Consider the following 23045-nt stretch of genomic DNA (forward strand, 5'->3'; position numbering starts at 1 on the left):
CTCAAGCTTACGGACAATGTCAAATGTGATATAGCGAAGCACCTGAGTGAGTTGGGTGCGCAATTACGCAGGTACTTTCCCGAAACGGACGACACAAACAACTGGATTCGATATCCCTTTCATGCCCTGCCTCCAGTCCACTTATCGATATCTGAACAAGAGAGCCTCATCGAAATTGCAACAAGCGGTTCTGTGAAAATTGAATTTAATCAGATATGTGTGTCCTTTCAAGCACACCCTTCTCATTAACCTGTGGTGAGTTATTCAGATTTTTCGATGAACAAATAAGGTTTTATATGTAAGAGGGTTAAATAAAGAGCTAAATTATTGATTATTATTATTATTATATTATTATTTTGCCCTGGTCCTATAAGAGCTCTTCGCTACTTCCCATGAGCCGGGTTGTGACAACTCACACTCATTATTATGTTTAATAAATCTATCATATAGTGTGTGTGTGGCAGGCTTACAATGATGGCAACAGCAACATTTGTGAGTGTGCTGACCCTGGTGCTAGAGGGGGTACGCAGCTGACCCTGGTGCTAGAGGGGGTACGCAGCTGACCCTGGTGCTAGAGGGGGTACGCAGCTGGAGGTTGAATGTTTGAACTAGATTATCCAAAATAAGACATTCATGTAGGCCTAATATAGCCTTTGCCTGGCTACCCTTGCTCCGGCCAAACGCTATGACACGCTCACAGACGTTCGTTTCTTATGTAGCAAACGACAGAGTAGCGGGAAGAAGTTAATGTGAATCGAATCGTCAGGCTAGTATAGCCTAACCTACATTTACACTATTATGTCATTCATTTTAACTAGCCAATGCAATCTCCCTCCCTGCAGAGGGAAGGGTACATTTCTCAGGCACACCTTACCATTATTTTATGCACCCTGCGCATCCATGTGCGATTGTTTTCATTCTGACCGTGGTGAGAACTGTGCCGTGTGACGTCACGACCTGGCGCCGCTACTGGACGTGCGCTGTTAAAATCGCTTCACACAGAAGCTGCCATTCAGTGTTGTTGCACTTTAGAAAAGGCAGCGCTGCAAGGAATAGCAGTGGAAGAAGAAGCAGAGCTGCCTCCTGCACAATTTATTATAGGGTAGGTGGGTCGCAAGCCCCATTGTCCTGCGCAATAAAAACACGGATTACCCCACGTAAACCCCAAACGGAGGACTCAAGAGTTTTGGAATAGCATTCCTTCTTACTGCAAATGCGAAATGGAAAATTCGTCTTCCAACAACCGGTTTAGGACAACAATGTTCAACCACGGTGAGTAGTCAATCAAGTCTATATAGGAAGGTGAGTGTGCCAATAACTAGCCTATGCAGGTGTACTCGGAGGAGAATGTCGGAAAACAATCCCTAATTGGTCGGTTTGTTTGCATCGCAGGTGGTTTTGCGTCCGGCTGCGTTTCGTGCGCTCCTTAGTTGGGATCGTATTTATCTAGGCTGGCGTACAGATTGCTGGTCGCACACGTATTGTTTGTTAAAGTGGTGCCCAGAAATGTATAGTTATGCAATAATTATGTGACACTCACAACATGGCACACTACTATTTATGGACCAGTAGGAGAGAGGGGAGGTAAATGACTAGTTTATGCGAAAAATGTATGCCTTCACTTGCAGAGAGAGAAGTTCCTGGTACACCAGAAATACCCACGAAAACCCGCTCCCTGAGTCGTTACATATTTACTTTAAACAGTGGTCATAAATCAGATGTATGGCTTATGCTGTCTTGTTGGGCTGAGTTTTACCGTTTTTAGGCAGGAAAGTAAGTGAAAAAGCCATCCATACCTTCAAGTGATCGGCTATGCAGTTCACAAGAGGTGGTGGATATATAATTTCCTTGTCTAATCTGCATATTGTGTCCGCATGGTCCTAAAGCACACCGTAGCATTGTTTTGTATCACATTTCAAGGGCAAAAATGAAATGTCCGAATGTGGTGGGGACATGTTCCCAGTGAAAGTTGCGCCCCTGACCATTGCACTGACTGACGTTTTGGAGAGTATCTTTCCTCCAGTTGAATAAAGCCCTTTATTTTCCAGTCAGCCTCTGGGGAAACTGGCTCATCTGTGTCTACCCTGGTACTCTCTGTATCAGGGTGATCATTGTTTTTACTCCTGACTAGGTCTTATCCAATGATGACCTGACTGTTTCTGTAGAGAGCATAGAGTTTCTTTTGCATACATTTATTTTGCATACAACACGGAGTAAATGAACATTTCACAATTCCACAATGATTGTGTGTACTTGTGCCCAACTGTAAGTATTTTCCTTTTAGCTCTGTGCTCCGATGATGCCACCACTGATAGACATGTGGTTAGTCCAGACTGTTGCCTTAAGAGAAAGAGGGAACCGAGAGAAAGGGTTAGAAAGGGGGATATACAGTGCCTTCTGAAAGTATTCATGGATGTACTTTACTGCAGCCAGCAGAGTCAGCTGACGGTCATGTATTCCTTTATATGGTATAAGTAGACTGAAACAGTGGCTTTTTCTCAATCCATTGTCCCTTTTCCAAATACAGGTTGTAGGTTTTTGTGAACTCAACAATCCTCACTAAATTGTATTACTTTCTGAGACCGAGCAAGGTTTTAATTTGGCCGCCGCCTTCCATCCATTTTTAGTTGTCAACGGTCACTGTTTATAGTAGCTCAAATTGGAATCTACGCCTGTGTAATTAACCTATTTGAACTGATTTAACAAATTTTAGAAATTAGTTCTTAAACGAGTACAAATATAAGACCCAACCTTTTGATACCCAACCCAAAACATTGGGAAGGAACCCTACTACTTTACAGTAGGACGTTAATGTAGATGAAGCTGCTCTCTGTAGTCCAGCTGGGAAAACATCCAGTAGAGACTGATGACCAGAGGCCCGAGTTCAAATAGTACTTGAAATCTTAAAAATACTTTGAGAGTTTAATTGAGCCTGTCTGAAGTGCCATATGGGGGGGTTAGCAATTTTGTCACTCCCATTGACTCCACTGCACAGGCAAGCTCAATCAAGCGTGGCTAAAAGTATTTGTAATCCAAAAAATACCATTTGAACCCATGCCTGCTGATGGCCGGCCCAGTCATAGTGGCTAGCGGTGGACATTCCTCAGTGAACTCTCGTTGGAGAGACGCAGCCATCCCAGACCACTGTGGCCTCACTAACAGCATCATGGTTAGAGAGGCACTCCATGTAGGTCATCACACAATCCACACTGAAATCAAGAAGGCCAGCCATTATATTATCAGTACAGCCATTGTTACAACAAAATACCTAAAATATATATATATACAGTACCAGTCTATAGTTTGGACACCTACTCATTCCTTGGTTTTCTTTATTATTTCTACATTGTAGAATAATAGTGAAGACATCAACTATGCAATAACACATGGAATCATGTAGTAACCAAAAAAGTGTTAAACAAATCAAAATATATTTTAGATTCTTCAGTAGCAACCCTTTGCCTTGATAGCTTTGCACACTCTTGGCATTCTCTCAACCAGCTTCATGCGGAATGCTTTTCCAACAGTCTTGAAGGAGTTCCCACATATATGCTGAACACTTGTTGGCTGCTTTTCCTTCAATCTGCTGTCCAACTCATCCCAAACCATCTCAATTGGGTTGAGGTCAGGGGATTGTGGAGGCCAGGTCATCTGATGCAGCACTCCATCACTCTCCTTCTTGGTCAAATAGCCCTTACGCAGCCTGGAGGTGTTTTGGTTCATTGTCCTGTTGAAAAACAAATGATAGTCCCACTAAGTGCAAACCAGATGGGATGGCGTATCACTGCCGAATCTGTGGTAGCCATGCTGGTTAAGTGTGCCTTGAATTCTAAATAAATGACTGACAGTGTCACCAGCAAAGCACCCACACATCATCACACCACCACCTCCATGCTTCAATGGGAACCACACATGCAGATATCATCTGTTCACCTACTCTGTGTCTCACAAAGACCTAGCGGTTGTAACCAAAAATCTCAAATTTGGACTCATCAGACCAAAGCACAGATTTCCACCGGTCTATTGTCCATTGCTCGTGTTTCTTTGCCCAAGAAAGTCTTCTTATTAGTGTCCTTTTTAGTAGTGGTTTCTTTTGCAGCAATTTGAACATGAAGGCCTGATTTCACACAGTGTCCTTTGAACAGTTGATGTTAAGATGCGTCTGTTACTTAAACTCCTTGAAGCATTTATTTGGGCTGCAGTTTCTGAAGCTGGTAACTCTAATGAACTTATCCTCCTCAGCAGAGGTAACTCTGGGTCTTCCTTTCCTGTGGCGGTCCTCCATGAGAGCCAATTTCATCATAGCGCTTGATGGTTTTTGCGACTGAACTTGAATAAATGTTCAAAGTCCTTGAAATGTTCCGTATTGACTGACCGTCATGTCTTAATAAAGTAATGATGGACTGTCGTTCCTCTTTGCTTATTTGAGCTGTTCTTGCCATAAAATGGACTTGGTCTTTTCCCAAATAGGGATATCTTCTGTATACTAACCCTACCGTGTCACAACACAACTGATTGGCTCAAATGCATTAAGAAGGAAAGATATGAACTTTTAACAAGATACACCTGTTAGTTGAAATGCATTCCAGGTGAGTACCTCGTGAAGCTGGTTGAGAGAATGCAAAAAGTGTGCAAAGCTGTTAAGGCAAAGGGTGGCTACTTTGAAATATCTCAAATATATTTTGATTGGTTTAACACATTTTTGTTGCTTAACACATATGGAATCACGTAGTATTTCATAGTTTTGATGTCTTCACTATTATTCTGCAATGTAAAAAAATAAAGACAACCCTGGAATGAGTAGGTGTGTCAACTTTTGACTGGTACTGTATGTAGGCTATCCCCATCTTTTATAATGAGATGTTATGTCTTACTGTCTTGGAAGACATTTTGTGACATGCCTTGCCAATTGCCTCAGACTTTGATGTAATGCATTTCAATCAGTGAAACGGTAGACGGACACAATTTGATTTGAATTCACTTGCAGGGCATTGCAGAGGGAATTTGACCTAAAATTGTATTTTACCGTAAATCTTGTTTTAAAGGGAACGAAAACGTGCATCCCTTTGGTCAGCTGTGGGGATAATTGAGTGAGCGTGGATTAGGAACGGCTGTGTCTGAAGTGATCATAGCATACATACATGGTGGTGGTGTGAGTCTATAATCTCCTTATACCAGCTCCACATGTCCCCTCTGCTCTGGAGTGCGTGCTCTGTAGCCTCCATGTAAACCCAGCAGCCCTTTCTCTGCCTTGCTTTACATAGGTGTGCGAGTTGTTAGAAAAAGTATATCATATTAAGATGTGCGTGGAAGGAAAACTTTACTGAATATAACATCTCCAGCACACTGGTGATTTTGAGTTTCTGTCTCTGCCTTGCTTTCAGTCAGGCTACATTTCCTCAGAAGGCCTGGGTAGGAATTGTGGGTTTGATGTCGCTGGCTGGCGCCCAGCCTAAACCTAGAAATATGTCGAGCCGCTGCCCCTTTTGACGTAGTATGCTGTGTATAGTATAAGCTGTAAGCACGCACTGTACAAGCACGCACAGTCTCTAGTACACACTCAAGTATGTGCATACTTTTCTCCCCCTCACACACATTTGATCTATTCATGCACACACACACATTCTTGCTTCCTCACACTCCCCTTGTGTTTTTCTCGCTCTCTCACACATTCTCACACATTGCAATTTGTTTAACAGCTAGTGGCTTTTAATAGCCATCAACAGCTGGTTAGTCAGACATTGTGTCAGCAACGTTGATAACGATGATAAAGATGCTTTCTTCTCGTCTGGCTAACCAGACTATCCAAGAACGAACCACACTGGGAGCTACATCAGTATTATGATTCCGAGGTTATGACACTGAGATGTTATCTCCAGTACAGCCAAGCCAAGCCAACACCACAACCTGAACCTAACAGTATCGTATAATCCAGAGCCAGATCAAACACAGGTTGAGATGAACATATGTTATGGACAGTCTCTGGATTTGATGGAATGGAATTTCAGATGTTGTAAATAATGTTTTCCTGGATTTTTTTCTTCCTGTATCCATCAACCTGCGTACGGGTGTGGAATCTGGAACCATCTGCTTCTCTGCCATCCCATCCAATCTTCCTCTGGACAGATGATGAGGTAAGAAGACATTTATTATTTTTCTTTCTTTTACTCCGCCTCCTACTGTACACATTGCATCACCATTGTTGATTGACTGGCCTGATAATGGTCTGGACCAAGGGGTCGTTAAGGGTCAATTAAAATAAGCATTTGAAGATTTGCTTGAACTTTTGAGCTACTGAATAGGCCTGCAAGTGACTGATAACAACTTGGAATTTTGGTGAAAGGGAAGCTACCTGTAGTAGGACAAGGGAAAATGTCATTTTTGACAGCGGAAGGTGTTGAGTTGGGTAATGAATGTTTGCTGAGAGGATTTGTGTTTGCCTCCACATACCTGACAGGGTAAAAGGTGTACTGCTGTGTGGAAATGGGTGTGGTCTGGTGTTGAACCCAGTTTTTCTAGTCTCATGTCCCAAGCAAGGAGACGAGCACCAGGTCTGTTTTTGACCCCATGCATCTAGGCGAGTGTGACGGCACCAACAATTCCACTGTCCGTAGCTTCCCATGAGGGATGGAGCCCGGTCACACTCACACAAACACACATCCCAGTGTTGTCTACATCCCACAGCCCTACAGCTGTTTGGAGGGGAGGAGGGAGAGGTTTGTTTCCAAACACAGTAGACCGACATCTCTGAGGAGGACAGGAGGAGAGGGTAGTTGAGGAGGGGGAGTGGGTCCTTATGAGTGTATGTGAAGGAGCTGTTCCTTCCTCTAAGCAGCATTCCTTACCCATGGGACACAAAGCTACTGTAACTGCTGCAGCACCGAGAGGGAACGCCCAGAGAGGAATTCTCAATTCTCTACGGGATCCAGTCATGAGCTACAAAGAGAGTAGAGAGCCACTAGATCTACTGGGGTTTAGGTTTAAGCAAAAGCCCCTTTTGGATATGAGAGAAGATCGATGTTGAGGTCTTCAGATCCATGAATGCATTCCCTGTTCATTAAACTTCACTGACGGTTTGATCACAAAGCACAAACTTCAGCTGTGCAGTGTAGCCTATACTCTCCCACTGTGACCATCCCTGGCTTCAGCCCAGCCCATGCCGGACTCTGGGGTGTGGTGGGGAGAGAGGGTGACTGTGGTTTACTCTCTAGTTGTGAAAAGACACACACGCATACAAACACACTCTCTGAGTGACGTCATCACTGTCCCTGGACGGTGCCAGTTCTGGGCAGGGAAGCACAGCGACTAACCACAGATCTCTTCACTGTCAACGAGAACCAGGGTTTTTCTCTCTCTCTCGGTCGGTCTGTCTGTGGCTTATAGTCAACCCAGCATTAGGCCTATATCCCTCGCCTTCAATTACAGCCTGTCACTGTGGCCATGGTGGAGGGAAGAGGCTATAGTTAGACTTTATTAGCCTATTAGCTACTGCAGTGGATGGATGCTGGGAGTTTTCCATCTGGGTATCCACTGGGTATCCTGCGGATGTCAAATGTGTCTGTAGCCACACCCTGTCCATCCCTCGCATGATTGACAGCTGTAAACCAATGATGGCAGTTAACAGTGACAATGCCTGTAAAAATAGATGTGTGAGGTGTCGCCACCAAGCATGCCTAGCTAGGGATGGGTGGTACAGGTTGGTTTTGATATCATCATTTGCTATTGATGTGCTGTAACTACTCAAAAGTACTTTGATCTAGATCATGCCACATCAACTATAGTGCAACCATTGTTCCCTTATTTTTTTCAGGCAAATTTTTGTTCTGCTGAGAGAACTTGAATGTTGGGAAAATTCTGTGCAACTTCAAGTGCACGTTTACTGTTAACACCTGAGGCTGTACCCGCTTTAAGTTACAGTTAACAGTGGCCAAGTAGGCTACTGTGGCTATTTGATCATAATGTAGACCTACCAGAGTGGCCTACCATCAAAAACAATGTAGAAAATGTATCCCATAACATTTTAACATGGAAATAGCTGTTCTATCTCTTGTAGGAAGTAATCACTCCCCTATTGCTGACTACAAATTATGTATAACTGGGCTAATAACTCACTAACTAGCAAAGGATATGAACAAAATGTGCACACGTGGCTACATACAGCTTTGCTTTGATCTCAAAACAAGCGCATCTACTCAAGACCACAGCTGTAAACACAGTCCAGTTAAAAGTAACCGCCACAGATCCATATATGGCAATGGTCTATTTCCATATAGCCCTACTGTAGCTCTGATTGGCTATGTCGCACCAGTCTGTGTAGAGTACGGGCTGAGTCGTGCTCAACAGATCACAATTGCCACAGTAAAGGGAAACGTTGATAGTGTTAACTAAACAGGGAAAACTCTAGAAAGTTGAGTGAAGTTCAGTCTTGTGCTTCTCTCCGTGGGCTTGTATTTATTCTGCGCTCTGAGCGACTGTCCCGGCTGTGCTGCAGTCTCGGGGCAACTGCGCGCCCGTGCGCAGCTTAGAGGGAGCATTAAGTGTACTATGATTAGAACTCATATCAAAAGTTGGAGAATAATGAATTATATACAGTACAGATGAATTACTGCATGGATTGAAATCTGTCACCCAATACTCTACATTCTTAGCTTTACCTTTATCTGAGGACCCATGCCAAACAATGGAGCCATTCTACTTCATATCACCAGGCTTTAGGTCACTAGCTAAGTGGGTGGTGTACTGTCACTGCAACCAGAGTTGTCATTGTGTGTTCATCTCAGTGGGGAAGTGCTTGGGCTTAATTCTTCTCACAGCTCTGTCTGGGGAAATGTGGCGTGCGATTGTGACATTGCGATTCGGACACCAAGTCTCTAGCTGTGGCGGTGGCATTTTGTGACAGACCACCCTCAGGCTCTCACAGTTTGACACCAGGGTAGGGACACAATCGAGTTAGGGAGCTGCAAGACACGCATCACCCCACTGTGACACCCAAGGTTGTGGGAAGTCAAGAGCAGAGTGAAACTAAGTTAAGAGTAAGTGTCTATGAATCAGCTCTCTGTGAGTCTGAATGGGTCCTCAGTTGCAGTTATCTAACCACCACTAAAGTGGCTGCCTCTCTCATGTCAGTAGTTAAGAATGTGTCAATGTAGAACTTACAATGATCTACTACACTACAGTACACGGGGCATCACTATTCCTTGTCTCCTGTCCCCACCTCTAGCCTCCATGTAGCAGAGTGGTGTGGTCCATTGTTACTGAACTTCTCCAAAACCACCACCTTTATTGTCTGCCTCAGTGCCTTTGTCATCTCCCTGTCCCTACTGAAGGCTGCTGAGGATGGGCTGTTAGTTCTACTCCATTACGAGAAAGCACTACACCTTTTTAAGTGCAAATCTACATCTGTTTGCCCCTCCCCCCTTTCCTCCTCTCTCTCGCCCTATCTCTTTCTTCTCCCTCCCTCCCTCCCTCTTTGTGCCCCCCCCCCCCCTTCTCTATGGGAGACCGGGGTAGAGAATTAACTAGACTCATAAATCCACCCCAGGGGATGCTGGGTAATGAGAGACGACACTAATGACCTCCTCCAGGTTGTTTTGATGCTAGAGCACACAACCCTTCCAATGCCTTGAAGGATTTTGCTGTCGTGGATATGTAGTGGTATCTAGCACCTGAAAGAATATCCTCTTGATGGACAAACATTGTCATTTTCAATGTCAATCAATCAATCAAGTTTATTTTATATAGCCCTTCGTACATCAGCTAATATCTCGAAGTGCTGTACAGAAACCCAGCCTAAAACCCCAAACAGCAAGCAATGCAGGTGTAGAAGCACGGTGGCTAGGAAAAACTCCCTAGAAAGGCCAAAACCTAGGAAGAAACCTAGAGAGGAACCAGGCTATGAGGGGTGGGCCAGTCCTCTTCTGGCTGTGCCGGGTGGAGATTATAACAGAACATGGCCAAGATGTTCAAAATGTTCATAAATGACAAGCATGGTCAAATAATAATCAGGAATAAATGTCAGTTGGCTTTTCATAGCCGATCATTAAGAGTTGAAAACAGCAGGTCTGGGACAGGTAGGGGTTCCATAACCGCAGGCAGAACAGTTGAAACTGAGACAGCAGCAAGGCCAGGTGGACTGGGGACAGCAAGGAGTCCTCATGCCCAGTAGTCCTGACGTATGGTCCTAGGGCTCAGGTCCTCTGAGAGAGAGAAAGAAAGAGAGAAGGAGAGAATTAGAGAGAGCATACTTAAATTCACACAGGACACTGGATAAGACAGGAGAAGTACTCCAGATATAACCAACTGGCCCTAGCCCCCCGACACAAACTACTGCAGCATAAATACTGGAGGCTGAGACAGGAGGGGTCAGGAGACACTGTGGCCCCATCCGATGATACCCCCGGACAGGGCCAAACAGGAAGGATATAACCCCACCCACTTTGCCAAAGCACAGCCCCCGCACCACTAGAGGGATATCTTCAACCACCAACTTACAATCCTGAGACAAGGCCGAGTATAGCCCCCAAAGATCTCCACCACAGCACAAACCAAGGGGGGGCGCCAACCCATGTTCCTCATTTGTTTCCATATGGAAGTGGTATGATATAGATTTGAAATAAGTCAAGCTGGATGTAAAGTCAGACGAAGGCTCAACACTGTACAACCTCACTTCCTGTGATCAGTCACTATTTCCTGTCCCGACTAGGCCCTGTTAGTTCAGCAGACTCTGGGCTCTGTCCTCATCCGGCTCCTCAGATGTCCCATGTCAGTTTGAGGCCACCTCTCGCCCTATTTGAGCCTCCATTCCCCAGGCTTTCAGTCGACCCAGACATTCCTTGGAACCCCCAAAGAAGTGGCCCCAGCAGCCTCTGCCAAGCCTCTCTCCCCTTCGTCCCCCCACCAGAGAGGGGCCTGGCTATAAATATACTCCAGCTCGATTCCCATGGCCCGTACTGGGGTCCCAGCAGTCACCGAGCAGGCCAGGGGGTGAACCAGGGAAGCCACCATCCTGCTCAAGCTACCCCAGAAAGGATGAGGCTCCTGGGGGAAGAGGATTCTGATTTTGATGGGTGGCGCTGGAGGTGGAGGGTTTTGGGGGGGTTTATAAGGTCCTGTAAGTCCTCTGCAGTTTAAATGTCTAGGTCAATTTCTTTCTTTTTTTAAATGTTGTAGTTTTTTTTACCCCCTCTTTCTCCCCAATTTCGTGGTATCCAATTGTTAGTAGTTACTGTCTTGTCTCATCGCTACAACTCCCACACGGACTCGGGAGAGGCGAAGGTCGAGAGCCATGCGTCCTCCGAAACACAACCCAACCAAGCCACACTGCTTCTTAACTTCTTCTGGCTGCAGGGGCAGTATTGAGTAGCTTGGATGAAAGGTGCCCAGAGTAAACGGCCTGCTCCTAAGTCCCATTTACTAATATATGCATATTAGTATTGGATAGAAAACACTCTGAAGTTTCTAAAACTGTTTGAATTATGTCTGTGAGTATAACAGAACTCATATGGCAGGCAAAAACCTGAGAAAAAATCCAAACAGGAAGTGGAAATTCTGAGTCTGGTCGATGTTAAACTCATCGTCTATTCAATTCCCTGTAATAAGTGGATCTGTTTGCACTTCCTACGCCTTCCACTAGATGTCAACAGTCAATTCGACTTGTAATATAACTTTTTGAAGTTTTCGTCCGACGTTTGCCTGCATCTGCGCGAGCGTTTGGACACGTGTACTACACATGCAAGCAAAAGTAGCTACTTGGACATAAGTAATGGACATTATCGAACAAATCAACAATTTATTGTGGAATTAGGATTCCTGGGAGTGCGTTCTGATAAATATCATCAAAGGTAAGGGAATATTTATCATGTAATTTCTGGTTTCTGTTGACTCCAACATGGCGGCTAATTTGGCTATTGTTCTGAACGCCGTCTCAGATTATTGCATGGTTTGCTTTTTCCGTAAAGTTTTTTTGAAATCTGACACAGCGGTTGCATTAATATGGCTGCAGTCCCGGTAACGGGACCGATATGACAACAGCCAGTCCAAGTGCAGGGCTCCAAATTCAAAAACCAGAAATCTCATAATTAAAATTCCTCAGACATTCATGTGTCTTATATCATTTTAAAGGTAATCTTGTTGTTAATCCCACCAAAGTGTCCGATTTTCAAATAGGCTTTTCAGCGAAAGCACTACAAACGATTGTTAGGTCACCACAAAACCACAATAATCACAGCCATTTTTCCCAGCTAAAGATAGCTTCACAAAAACCAGAATAAATAAAATGAAATGAATCACTAACCTTCGATTATTTTCATCAGATGACACTCATAGGACTTCATGTTACACAATACATGCATGTTTTGTTTGATTAAATTCATATTTATATAAAGAAATCTGAGTTTACATTGAGGCTACAAGATTCACTAAATGCAAAAACATCAAGTGACTTTGCATAGCCCATCGTTTCAACAGAAATACTCATCATAAATATAGATGATAATACAAGTCAGTCACATTGAATTATAGATATACCTCTCCTTAATGCAACCGCTATGTCAGATTTCAAAAAAACTTTACGGAAAAGAAATGCACGCCACAGCTGCAAAGATGGCGTCACTATAAACAATAAAATACATGATAAATATTCCATTACCTTTGATCTAGATCAGAAAGCACACCAGGAATCCCAGGTTCACAATAAATGTTTGTTTTGTTCGAAAAAATCTGTTATTTATGTCCAAATACCTTCTTTTGTTAGCGCGTCTGGTTTACATATCCAAATGCTAATTCTGGTCAGCGTTATATCGGACAAAAACTTAAATGTGATATTACCGGTCGAATTAACATTTCAAACTAAGTACTGAATCAATCATTAGGATGTTTTTAACATATAGCTTCAATAAAGTTCCAACCGGAGTATTCGTTCTTGTCTGCGTGAGCAATGGAACGTCAGTGTCTTGCATGAAGAAAAGGCATGATCAGGAAATGGCTGCTTGATGGTCACCTGACTGATTCTGCTCTCATTCTCTCCCACAACATCATAGAAGTCTCATTGGAATTTCTAATGATGGTTGACATCTAGTGGAACCCCTAGGCAGTGCAACATCATTCATAACTCAATTGGATTTCTTAAGGGACTCTGAATACAGACAAGCTCAAATTTCTGACTTCCTTTTTTGATTTCAACTCAGGATTTTGCCTGTCAATATGAGTTGTGTTAATCTCACAGACATAATTCAAACAGTTTTAGAAACTTTAGTGTTTTCTATCCAATAATAATATGCAAATATTAGGAACTATGACTGAGGAGCAGGCCGTTTGATATGGGCACCTTTCATCCAAGCTACTCAATACTGCCCCTTCAGCCATAACACAGCACGCATCCAACCTGGAAGCCAGCCGCACCAATGTGTCGGAGGACACATCGTACACCTAGCGACCTGATCAGCGTGCACTGTGCCCGGCCCGCCACAGGAGTCGCTAGTGCGCGATGGGACAAGGATATCCCTGCCGGCCAAACCCTCCCTAACCCGGACGACGCCCCACGGACCTCCCGGTCGCGGCCGGCTGAATTTCTTTCCTTTTTTGAAGGAAGAGCCTTAAAACGTGTCTGCTGTCCATTTTATCCCTGTTGACATACACTATGTTGGGTAGTTTTCTGACACAGTGATTGCATTTGGAGCTGCAGAGAAAGCAGATGTGTGGTCTGCGTTACCCTCATCTATTCTGTGTTGAGCTGAATTCTCTTATCTAGAGTTGGATTTGTTATGTAGTTGTTGCATTTTTACACACAACACATGCTAAATTCCAGTAACTTCTAGATTTGGGTTAAAGTGGGTATTGGGGGAATCCTTTTCAATCCCAGCAACTAATGTTTACTGCAAACCAACAACAAACAGACACTGGTCCGTAATTCTTTGCATGCATGCTCTGGGCTCTCATTCTTTCTGACAAACTCCCTGTATATATGCCATTGCTGAGTTCTGCTGACTTTGATATAGACTGAATTCCCATCTAAGCTGTGTATCTCAGAGTTAGATGTGAGGATTGGTTGACTGTTGTGTGTGCTGAGATTTGAGGCTCTGAAACAGACACCCAATCCTGTCAGTCTGCCTTATGGGGATGTAAGTGACGGACACACTAACTACAACGCCGCTCTCTGCATTCTAACATCCAGACATTCTGTCATTCTAACTGAATGAAGCAGAGCAGACTGACTGAGTCACTCCCTGTCAGACTGAGACAGTGGTGTATCTGATCTGCAGTATGGTAACTACACATGACTGTCTGTGAGATCCAGTTTAAGCTAATAAGACTGGCTGAGACTGACTTGTGAAGCAGTTGGTGTAGAAGCCAAACAATTTTTCTAACATGTAACTGCTGCACAAAGATCACTCAATGGTGTGTGTGTGACAATGACCTCAGAGAATTTTTCTTTCGTCTCAGCCTCTCGGGAATAAACCTCAACAACAAACCCAAGTGTGGCGTTTCTGCTACAGCTGAGCGTGTGTGTGTGTGTGCGAGACGAGGTGACAGGTGGCGCTTCTGGAATCACCAAGGCTTAATGCTACCCAGCTGCAGCCACACCCCTAAACACTTCCAGATGCACCAGGTCAGCATATGGAAATGCCAGGCGAGCCTAGAGGAGCAAGATGGAGGATAATCCAGAGAATGATAGATGAGAGGAGAAAAGTGGATGATCGGCAAAGAGAAGAGTGGCAAGCAGATGAAGAGCATGGAGGAGATGAGAGGGGAGAGACAGACCAGGGACCACACCAACTAAGCCACTGGCATCCAGTGTGCCTAGACTGAGCCAAACCCCTAGTTACTCAATAGTCATTCCATCCCACCCATCGGAGACACGGACAGGAGGGCAGCTCCTGCATGGTGATGATTTAGAGGCTTGGTGTAGTAGCTGTAGCATGGAATGCGGTAGCGTGCTGTGACATGATGACGGGAGGTAGGGGTGACGGGTAAAAGAGTGTAGACGGCACCATTTGTGTATGGGAACATTAGGATGTGATGTTTTGGTGGCGCTACAACATTTAGGATGCATCTCAATAGTCCGATAACATGTTGTCTTCAATGCGATGACACAGGTACTGGAGGCTAGACTGATTCACAGGGCAGCCACAGAACTCCCATGGAGTCTCAGCCCAGTGAGGTGTGTAGGGGGACAGCAGTGGTAGCAGTCAGTCAGTGAGGTGTGTAGGGTAACAGCAGCGGTAGAAGTCAGTCAGTGAGGTGTGATCCGTGTTGTTTCCTTGACTTTGAACGGCCGCCCTTTGAAACTCCAAGTTGCCTCACTACCCTCCCTGTCATTTAGACACAGCCAAAATAAACAGGAGACCCCAGCATCTCTCTGTCCCACTCTCACACACACCCTCTGTTCCACACACACCACTCCATCCCACTCACTCAAACACACTCAAACACACGGCTCATAAAACTGCACCTGGTCCTAGCCTGGCTCCATTACACATGGGATAGATCGCCCACACTGTTTACACCTAGTCCAATACTGTATCCCTGCCTGTACTACTGCAGGTTTGTCTCAATACTGTATCCCTGCCTGTACTACTGCAGGTTTGTCTCAATACTGTATCCCTGCCTGTACTACTGTAGGTTTGTCTCAATACTGTATCCCTGCCTGTACTACTGTAGGTTTGTCTCAATACTGTATCCCTGCCTGTTAGGGCTGACCCCAATTAGTTGACTGGTCGATTGTTTTGCTGTTGGTCAACTGAGATTGTTTTAGTCGCTCAGTAACAAATGTGTTTTTATGCTTGATCTGAAAATGTGATTGGAGGCTCCATATGGAGGGTGTGACGCAATTGCGAAGCCTCCAGAGGCCAAATCGAGCTCTGTACCGCATCACCATGCGCCTCCCAAATGTTTTAACAATGCGGAGGGCTCTGCATTGACATGATTGGTTGACGGTAGGTGGGGACAGAAAATGTAGAAAACACTCACTTTCTTGACAACAGCTCTGCACTGCTCCGCGAAGTACAAGAAGTATGAATTCCCTGACTTCTGCTGAGGCCATATCACCACAAATGTTGTATGGCCAATGCAGACGTCGGATTGACCATGTGCCCAGATGCACAATGCGCTCTCTCCAGAATGCGCTCTCTCCTGCCAATTTGTGCACATTCATTGTTTCATAACTTGTGTAAATTGTTTGCATTTGATTGTTAGTGTCTATCAATTCCCCATTACATATCACCAGTAATACATGTACTGTTCATTCCTATAATGTCTAATCTACAATGTTTGTTACTTTGGTTATGGTAATTTCTGTTAAAGCATTCAATATTATTATTCTGGTCTTCACCTCAAACAGCGAGAAAATGAGAATTACAATAGTTCCTCAATGTATTTAAAGTCTTTCCAGCTCTCTCCCTTCCAATAACCACTCGGCGTGAAAGGGGAAAATGTCATGCTCTGATCTAGTGGAAACGTCATAAAATAGGCCTACCTGATTTCTTCTTATTTTGCTTGACTTGGACTGAAATGGGTACCAGTACTCATTTTGGGTGCTGGAACTGTTTATATTTAGGTGCAGGAGCTCCACAATACTTTTGCGCTAATATTCTATAAGAGGAACAGGAGAACATTTTGAGGTGCCGGTACTCTGCTCCAGTGAGCTCCTGCCCAAGTCAAGCACTGATTCTTATCCCTTGCACAAATAGCCTACAGCTGTGTCTGTCCCGAGCTCACTGGTGGGGAAACTCTGAGGGCCCAGAATATTTTATACAATGTTTCAAGTTCATTGGCTACACATGGCCTGTCTGCAATGTGATTTATAGGATATTTATTTTTATCAGGATGTTTAATTCTTGGAGGCGGCAATGTTTTTATTTGTTGGCTTTATGTAGGATATTTTTACATGGTTGGCAATGCAATAGAAGTTACTTTTTAGGTTTGCATAATTTTCATTTGGATAGAATTTTGATTAACCACATGACAATGATTTTGAGATATGGAGACGTTTATTATAAATGAAATGACCTTTTCACAAATTTGCTTTTGAAAACCATAACTGGCACACAGATTGGTAGATATGGTAAGGTAAATTGGCATTTGACATAAAAGGTTGCCGACTCCTTGTGTAGCCTATTACCGGCAACTTCAGGAGAGTAATGGCAGAATCTGCGAAAGCCAGCAGGAGGAGAACAGTTGGGTCAGGTTAAGTTTTTTTTTAAATTTATTTAAATTTTTATTTCTTCCCCCCTGCTTATCTAGATCTCTGGCACCCTCTTGAGGCCTTTGTCTTATTTCATCAAACCGTAAGCTTTAAGCATCAGACAAGCTCAATGCATATAGTTGATTTTATTCGAACACAATACGATTGTTTGGTCGAAAGAACAAGGTTTTTTTGTTGTTAGGGACAGCCCTACTGTCTGTTCTAAGGTTCAGTATTACGAACCCACAGTCAGCCTCATACACGCAGACAAACCTACAGTAGTACAGACAAACCTACAGTAGTACAGACAGGGATACAGTAGTACAGACAGGGATACAGTATTGAGACCAACCTACAGTAGGGCTGTCCCCAACAACAAAATCTATATAAAATATATACAGTTGAAGTTTACATTAACTTGTTTTTCAACCACTCCACAAATTTCTTTTTAACAAACTATAGTTTTGGCAAGTCGGTTAGGACATCGACTTTGCATGACACAAGTAATTTTTCCAACAATTGTTTAGACAGATTATTTCACTTATAATTCACTGTATCACAATTCCACTGGGTCAGAAGTTTACATACAGTTTACTATGCCTTTTAAACCGCTTGGAAAATTCCAGAAAATGATGTCATGGCTTTAGACGCTTCTGATAGGCTAATTGACATCATTTGAGTCAATTGGCGGTGTACCTGTGGATGTATTTCAAGACCTACCTTCAAACTCAGTGCCTCTTTGCTTGGCATCATGGGAAAATCAAAAGAAATCAGCCAAGACCTCAGAAAAAAAATTGCAGACCTCCACAAGTCTGGTTAATCCTTGGGAGCAATTTCCAAACACCGGAAGGTACCACGTTCATCTGTACAAACAATAGTACGCAAGTATAAACACCATGGGACCACGCAGCCGTCATACTGCTCAGGAAGGAGACGTGTTCTGTCTCCTAGAGATGAACAAACTTTTTGGTGAGAAAAGTGCAAATCAATCCCAGAACAACAGCAAAGGACCTTGTGAAGATGCTGGAGGAAACGGGTACAAAAGTATCTATATCCACAGTAAAACGAGTCTTATATCGACATAACCTGAAAGGCCGCTCGGCAAGGAAGAAGCCACTGCTCAAAAACCGCCATAAAGCCAGACTATGGTTTGCAACTGCACATGGGGACAAAGATTGTACATTTTGGATAAATGTCCTCTGGTCTGATGAAACACAAATAGAACTGTTTGGCCATAATGACCATCGTTATGTTTGTGAGGAAAAAGGGGGAGGCTTGCAAGCCGAAGAACACCATCCTAACCGTGAAGCACGGGGTTGGCAGCATCATGTTGTGGGGGTGCTTTGCTGCAGGAGGGACTGGTGCACTTCACAAAATAGATGGCATCATGAGGTAGGATAATTGTCGATATATTGAAGCAACATCTCAAGACATCAGTCAGGAAGTTAAAGTTTGGTTGCAAATGGACAATGACCCCAAGCATACTTCCAAAGTTGTGGCAAAATGGCCTAAGGACAACAAAGTCAAGGTATTGGAGTGGCCATCACAAAGCCCTGACCTCAATCCTATAGAAAATGAGTGGGCAGAACTGAAAATGTGTGTACGAGCAAGGTGTCCCACAAACCTGACTCAGTTACACCATCTCTGTCAGGAGGAATGAGCCAACATTTACCAAACTTATTGTGGGAAGCTTGTGGAAGGCTACCTGAAAAGTTTGACCCAAGTTAAACAATTTAAAGGCAATGCTACCAAATACCAATTGAGGTTATTTAAACTTCTGACCCACTGAGAATGTGATGAAAGAAATAAAGCTGAATTAAATCATTCTCTCTATTATTCTGACATTTCACATTCTTAAAATAAAGTGGTGATCCTAACTGACCTAAGATAGGTAATTTTTACTATGATTAAATGTCAGGAATTGTGAAAAATGTGAGTTTTAAATGTTTGGCTAAGGTGTATGTAAACCTCTGACTTCAACTGTATATGCACAAGTTCTGACATCAGAAACCAAACCACAACCACAAAACAGTCTAGCCATCATTTGTTCATATTTACAACATATGTAGTGTTCCATGCAGGGCTGGGTTACTTTATGTAATAAATCGGTAGCGGCCAGTCTAGTCCCAGCTATTTCCTTCGTCTTTTGACAGATAGTTTTTCATAAATGTTGACATTTCTGTAATTATCAATAATACTTACTTGGACAGATGCCACAGACAGTTTGGGCTGTGTTTGTATAAGATTTTGTTGAAAGAAAGAGTCAACAGGAATTTGATCTGCTCCTTCTGGCTACTGTTCTATTCATCTGTAATAACAATACATACAGTATCTTTCGTAGCACCATCCCTGTCTGACTGTCTGTGCTGACAAGAATGAGATGTTAGCATTATGTGAGTAAGGAGGACCACATTGCAGTTTTACCTGTCCTGTGTCTGTCCCAATGTCTGATTGAAAATATGAATCCAAAGAGAAGCGTACATTCACTTTTCTCAGTTTGTGTGATGGAGCCAGCGGCATATTGTGTTTTGGTAGTGAGTGACTGGGGTGCAGAACAACACTCAACGTGTCTCATTGAGAGATCAAAGAGGAGGAGACATGTTGCTCCTGCTGCCTCCCAGGAACACACAATTCCAAACTGTGGCCTCTTTTCCTATTCTCCTCCCTCCCCTCTTCATTTTATTTCCCCCTCTACCTCTCTTTTTGTCCTGCGTGAAATAGAAGTGATCATCTTACATACACACACACACACACACACACACACTGGCACACACACACAAACACATTGGCACACACACCCTGACAAGTATGTGGCATCTTGACCTCCCTGTTATCCTGTAGCACAACCCTGACCACATTCAATATCACTCCCAGATTCCAGCCCTCTTTCATAGCTCTGCGCCCTCGCTGTCAGGGATCTGAGAAAGACACTCGCACACATAAACACACACAAACACACACGTAACAGCTCATTTGTCTTTGGTTGCTCCGTTTACTTATGCTGTGTGTGGCATACTGTAGCTAATTTATTACACAATTCTGTTGTGTGAATTCACGTGAGTTGATGTTGATTCTTCAAAGGGTACAGAGGACACAGACCATGGATGCCCATTCCAGGGTTTACATTTTTAAACGCCTACTAAAGAAATGTTTCAACTAATTGTGTCCTCCATTTCAACCAGAAACTTCTTAAACCTCTTCCATCTCTTTTTAGACTAATTTAAGGGGAGCTGGGAAAACATCCGGGGAGGAGACCGACTGCTAGGTCTAGGGTTAGGCCTTGCCATGGGCAACCCTTTAATGAAGTGATCAAGAGAGTAGAGTAGCGGTGACCTCTCTATCAAAGAACGGGTCCCGGAGTTCACTTAACTATGATGTTCTCTTCTCTCTGGTCTCTATCCAATTCAATGTCCTCCCCAGTCAGTTTCAAAGGGAATGTCTTAGGAAAGAGCAAATTATAAGTGTTTGACAAATTATTGATCAAACTTAAACCTGGTCTGAAGAAGACTGTTGAAGAATGTGCTTGCTTATAGACAGGTTGGGTGTTAAGCAACAAAACCGACGCATGCGGAACTATGGGGCAAAACAGACTGGGTTGGCTTAGATTGTTGACATGTAAACAATAGTTTCCAATGTTTATTAAAAACATAAAGTTGCACAATGAGCACTTGTCTCTCAAATACATCGTTAGAGTTGTTGGTTAGCTAACTACCAAACACATTTTTGCCATATTAGCAAAGACGTGAAATCAGTCAAACACAACAAAAACATGGTAACAAGATCAAACAAGCCACTTACGATTCACAACGTGGCAATTTCTTGTCATTGTTGCTAGCGATCTGGCCATCCATAACAGCACACGGATTTAAGCCCCTTTTTGAAGCTTGGGCATCGTTTTCATGACGTTGTCAGCTCTAAGTCACCCTCTTTCCTCAATGTACCGTGTGTCGCAGCCGGCCGCGACCGGGAGTGCCGTGGGGTGACGCACAAATGGCCTAGCGTCGTCCGGGTTACGGAGGGTTTGGCCGGTAGGGATATCCTTGTCCCATCGCGCACCAGTGACTCCTGTGGCGGGCCGGGCGCAGTGCGCGCTAACCAAGGTTGCCAGGTGCACGTCCTCCGACACATTGGTGCGGCTGGCTTCCGGGTTGGATGCGCGCTGTGTTAAGAAGCAGTGCGGCTTGGTTGTGTTTCGGAGGACGCATGGCTTTCGACCTTCGTCTCTCCCGAGCCCGTACGGGAGTTGTAGCGATGAGACAAGATAGTAATTACTAACAATTCGATACCACGAAATTGGGGGATTTTTCTTTTTAAGAATACTGTGTGTGACAACATTAGCTGCAGTACCCTCTTTCAGTGGAATGATTTCCACCATCCATGAATCTCAAATCAAATGTTATTGGTCACATACACATATTTACCAGATGCTATTGCGGGTGTAGCGAAATGCTTGTGTTCCTAGCTCCAACAGTGCAGTAATATCTAACAATACACAAATATAAAAGTAAAATATATAAATATTAGGACGAGTAACGACGGAGTGGTATTGACTAAAATACAGTATATACATATGAGATGAGTAAAGCAGTATGTAAACATTATTAAAGTGACTAGTGTTCCATTATTAAAGTGGCCAGTGATTCTATGTATATAGGGCAGCAGCATCTAAGGTGCATGGTTGAGTAGCCGGGTGGGAGCCGGCTAGGGATGGCCATTTAACAGTCTGATGGACTTGAGAGGGAAGCTGTTTTTCAGTATCTCGGTCCAAGCTTTGATGCATCTGTACTGACCTCGCCTTCTGGATGATAGCAAGGTGAACAGGCCGTGGCTTGGGTGGTTGATCTTTTTGGCCTTTCTGTGATGACAGTGGATGCTGTAGGTGTCCTGGAGGGCAGGCAGTGTGCCCCCGGTGATGCGTTGGCCAGACGGTACCACCCTCTGGAGAGCCTCATAAGGTTAAAGAAGCACTGGTGTGCCTTCTTCACCACACTGTCTGTGTGGGTGGACCATTTCAGATTGTCAGTGACGTGTACGCCGAGGAACTTGAAGCTTTCCACCTTCTCCACTGCTGTCCCATCGATGTGAATAGGAGGGTGCACCCTGTGCTGTTTCCTGAAGTCCACGATCATCTCCATTTAGTTGACGTTGAGGGAGAGGATATTTTCCTGGCACCACTCTGCCAGGACCCTCACCTCCTTCCTGTAGGCTGTCTTGTCATTGTTGGTAATCAGATCTACTACTGTTGTGTTGTCTGCAAACTTGATTGAATTTGAGGCGTGCGTGAACGGGGAGTACAGGAGGGGGCTGAGCACGCACCCTTTTTGGGCCCCTGTGTTGAGGATCAGCGAAGTGGAGGTGTTTCCTACCTTCACCACCTGGGGGTGGCCCGTCGGGGCAGTCCAGGACCCAGTTGCAAAGGGCGGGGTTCAGATCCAGGGACCCGAGCTTAATGATGAGCTTGGAGGGTACTATGGTGTGCTGAGCTATAGTCAATGAACAGCATTCTTACATAGGTATTCCTCTTGTCCAGATGGGATAGGGCAGTGTGATGGCGATTGCATTGTCTGTGGATCTATTGGGGCGGTAAGCAAATTGAAGTGGGTCTAGGGCAGAGGTGGGCAAACATTTGGCTCGAGGGCCACATCAGGATTTTTAAATTCAATGGAGACGCAATTTTGAGGGGACCAATTGTTTGTTAAAATCATTTTGCAGCGGCCTCCCGAGTGGCGCAGCAATCTAAGGCACTGCATTGCAGTGCTTGAGGCGTCACTACAGACCCGGGTTCGATCCCAGGCTGTGTCACAGCTGGCCGTGACTGGGAGACCCATGAGGCGGCCGCACAATTGGCCCAGCGTCGTTCGGGTTT

General features: G+C 44.2%; 1 protein-coding gene across 1 annotated transcript in view; it reads left to right on the plus strand.

Annotated features, from left to right (window-relative positions):
* The first annotated feature begins 998 nt into the window (after positions 1-998).
* LOC139548833 (septin-4) overlaps positions 999-23045 on the plus strand; it is a 70517-nt gene continuing 48470 nt past the window's right edge. Inside the window, exon 1 of the mRNA XM_071358712.1 lies at positions 999-1272. The gene's annotated coding sequence lies outside the window, so the exon portion shown is untranslated. The remainder of the gene's footprint in view (positions 1273-23045) is intronic.

The sequence above is a fragment of the Salvelinus alpinus genome, chromosome 22 (assembly GCF_045679555.1).
Source record: "Salvelinus alpinus chromosome 22, SLU_Salpinus.1, whole genome shotgun sequence".
Taxonomy (NCBI): Eukaryota; Metazoa; Chordata; class Actinopteri; order Salmoniformes; family Salmonidae; genus Salvelinus; species Salvelinus alpinus.